We start from the raw sequence: 3,870 nt of genomic DNA, 5'->3' as shown, positions 1-3,870 counted from the left end.
GACTAAAGCAGTTTTCAGAGCTCAGTGTCTTCACCATAAAGCAGGGGCCACAGAATACTGTGCCCCTGGAGTTCCTCAAAAAAGCAAGATTCTGATCCTGACCGGTGTGACCAATTTTCAGGAAGGTTCCAGAGTCACTGCTCAGTTCCAACGGTAAGGTGGAAAGCCCAGGACCATGGAAGACAACTTGTTTAAACATTTTAAAAACCAAGAAAGAAGCAGTGGAAATGTTTTTAAGTTACTGAGGAGGGCATCAAGATGGCGCAGGAGGTAAAGGCGCTTTGCCACCAAACCTGACCATCCGAGTTGAGTTCCTGAAACCCACAGGGTCAAAGCAGAGATCCAGCTCTCAAAAATTATCGTCTGACTTCCACACAAGCACCATGCAAACACACCCCGGAATACTCACACCCCCCTGCCACCATCACAACACACTAGATAAATACAGAATTTTCTAAAGCCCTGCATTCAATCCCAGCACTCTTTGAGCCTGGTGTGGTTGTGCACACCTGTAATACTAGCATCTGGGAGATGGAGGAAGGAAGATTCAGAAGTGCCAGGTTATGATCTGTCGTGACTCAGCAAATAGTTCCTGCCTTAGTCCATTTCAGATGCCAACCTCCTGGAGGGTGGGGTGAGGAAGGCAAAGCAATGGCTGTGACTTACCTGGACAGGTAGCTGTGTGGAATGTCCCTGTCCTCCCAAGTGATGCAGGAAGTGATACTCTTCCAGAACATGGCCTACCCATAGCTGGGAAATGATGGCACACACCTTTAACCCCAGTACTCCAGAGGCAGAGGCAGGTGGATCTTAGTAAGTTGGAGGCAGCCTGGTCTATAAAGTAAGTTCCAGGAGAGCCAGAGCTGTTACACAGAGAACTCCTATCTCAAATAAACAATAACAACAACAAAATGGTGGGGTAGTTTGCATGTAATTGGCTGCTATAAGCTCATAGGGAATGATACTATTAAGAGGTGTGACTTTGTTGAAGTAGGTATGGCCCTGTTGGAGGAAGTGTGACACTGTGGGGGTGGACTTTGTGGTTCCATATATGCTCAAGTCACTCCCAACATTTCAGTCCACTTTCTGTTGCCTGTGGATCAAAGATGTAGAATGCTTAGCTCCTTCTCCAGCACCATGTCTGCCTGCACAATGCCATGTCCCACCATGGTGATAGTGGACTGAACCTCTAAGCTGTAAGCCACCCAATTAAACATTTTTGTGGAGGGCCGCGACCACATTCTCCATTGCTTCAAGGAACAAAGGTAGAGATTGACCTCTGTGACCCCAAGGTGTGGCGGTACACGCCTTTAGTCCCGATGCCTGGGAGACAGAAGCAGATTGACCTCTGTGACCTCAAGGCGTGGTAGTACACGCCTTTGGTCCCAATGCCTGGGAAGCAGAGACAGGCAGATCTCTGTGAGTTCAAGGTGATGTAGCACATGCCTTTAATCCTAGCGCATGTGCTTGGTAACTCTCTACCGCTGCGTCCCTGCCTACTCCCGAGGCATCATCTGGGATAATGGGCAGTGGACCAATCCAAGAGTGACACGTTAGAAGCGAGGACTGTTTCCTTTATAAGGGCTGGGTTCCCCTCATTCTGGGTCTCCGCCATGTAAGCTTATGCTCTCCCTCTCAAGACGCATAAAGCTTTACTGCAGAAGAATCCTAAGTGTCCCGCGTCGTTCTTGCGGGCGAGACGGTAGCGCGGGACACATTTTCTTTCATAAGAATTGCATGGTCATGGTGTCTCTTCACAGCAATAGAAATCCTAACTAACACACATGGCCCAAGGCTCATAGCCCAGTGAAGGGGCTGCAGTTCCTCAGCAAAAGGGACACCACCTACTCTCTAAGGTAAAATCATTTCAAAATAAAATGTGTGTGTGAGTATGTGAAAGAGAGAGAGGGGTGTGTTGTATATGTGATTTCACATGTATGTGTGCAGATGCTGGCATAGCGTGTCTTCCTAGATCACTTTCTGCCTTACATATTGAGGCAAACTCTCTAGATGAACTTATGAATTAGCCTAGTCAGCTTGTCCTGGGGAATCCCTGTCTGCATCTCCTGAGCACTGGTATTATAGGTGAGTTACCACACACACCTGGCTTTTCTGTGGGTACCAGGGATCCAAACTCCATCCTCACGCTTATATGGTTAGTGTATTATTCCCTCAGTTATTTTCCCAGAGCTCTAGAAATTTTGTATATACAGAGACTGGGGCTTGATCGATATATGACATCTTGAATTACTGGAGAGGCTTTTTATCAGCTATTTAATGGAAGGACCCTTACTTAGATGGAGGGAGCCTTTATCAGTTGCTCTCTATTGCTAGAACACCACGGTCAGAAGCAGCCTATGGGAGAGTTTATTTTGGCTTGTGGTTCCCTTGGGAGAGTTCATAAAAGGCACGGCAGCAGGGGGCCTGAGCAGGAAACCAATTATATCTTTAACTGTAAACAGGAAGCAGAGAACAAACTGGAAGAATAGGCAATGGAGACTCTAAACCCACCCCCAGTGACGTACTTCCTGCAGCAAAGCCACACCTCCTAAACCTTCTTCAACGTCATCAGTAACTGGAGCCCAAGGGTTCAAATACCCACGGCTATATGGGCTAGCCTTATTCACATCAGCCTTACGACTTTCACACCCATTTTCCTCCTGCTGGACAGCTTTCAGGCAAAAAAAAAAAAAAAAATCCCCGGGAATTCTTACTGAGGACACAGAAAGGCTCTTTATTCATTTGTCAATTCCTACATAAAAACAGAAGCTGTTTAGAGGCTGACAAGGCTGAACCATGCTCCTCAGAAGGGAAATGTGGTAGAGATCAGCGCCATTCCTTCTACCCTGCCCCAGCTCTCATAACATCCAGCAGAGTATCAGTCCTGAATTTACATAATGTCATAGATTTCATCTTCAGAAAAATCCATGAACTGGAGAGATGGCTCAACACTTGAGAGAGAATTTGCAGGGAACCCAGGTTTTGTTTCCAGCACCCACAACTGTCCTTAACTCTAATTCCAAGAAATCCAACACCTTCTTTTGGCCTCCACAGACACCAGGCATGTATATGGTGCACAGACATATTCACGCTGGCAAAACACTCGTACACAAAAAGTTAAATTTAATTTTTTTTTTGTTTTTAAATTTCAAAAGACGCTTCCACTCTCATCTACCTGGGTACCCATCAACTTTTTTCTACTGACCCAAAGCTGGGGACACAGTGGGAGCTGGGGCCTGTCCCAGACTGTGGACTAAAGACCAGAAGGCAGTTCTCTCCATAAGGCTGGGTTGACATGGGTCTACTCAGAGCCCAGTAGCTGGCCATGGAACTGGCGGTGGAGATGACGGCCAACATGTACAACAGCACCTGCCACCAGAAGTGTGTGCCTCCCCTCCACAAGGAAGCAGAGCTGACCAAAGCTGAGTCTGTGTGCCTGGCCTGATGTGTCCCTAAGGACTTGGATATTCATGAGCAGATGGGGAAAACATTGGCAGAGCCGTCTATGCAGGATAAAGAGGCTACAGCAGAGTTCTGGACCCACATGAGGCCCCCAGGAATATAACTGGGGTTCACCTTATTACTTATCTGATTAAAGTGCTCCCTAAGGGGTATGGTATGTGAAGACTGTCATATGTCTGCTCTCTGGAGCATCTCCAGGACCTCTAGGTGTGGCAGAACCCTAATGGATAAAGATGGGGTGTTTGTCACTGTATATATGTATGTGGTAGTTTGAATGCGATTGGCCCCTATAAACTTATAGCGAGTGGCACTATTAGGAGGTGTGGCTTAGTTGGAACAGGTAAGGCCTTGTTGGAGAAAGTGTGTCACTGTGGGGGCAGGCTTTTAGGTTTCCTTTGCTCAAGATAC

General features: G+C 47.1%; 1 pseudogene; it reads left to right on the top strand.

Moving 5' to 3' along the window:
• Positions 1-3,295: 3,295 nt before the first annotated feature.
• Positions 3,296-3,548, top strand: LOC125393590 (mitochondrial import inner membrane translocase subunit Tim10 pseudogene; annotated as a pseudogene).
• Positions 3,549-3,870: the final 322 nt, after the last annotated feature.

The sequence above is a fragment of the Myodes glareolus genome, chromosome 4, assembly GCF_982192425.1.
Source record: "Myodes glareolus chromosome 4, mMyoGla1.1, whole genome shotgun sequence".
Lineage (NCBI taxonomy): Eukaryota > Metazoa > Chordata > Mammalia > Rodentia > Cricetidae > Myodes > Myodes glareolus.
This window is presented reverse-complemented; position numbering and strand designations above follow the sequence as displayed.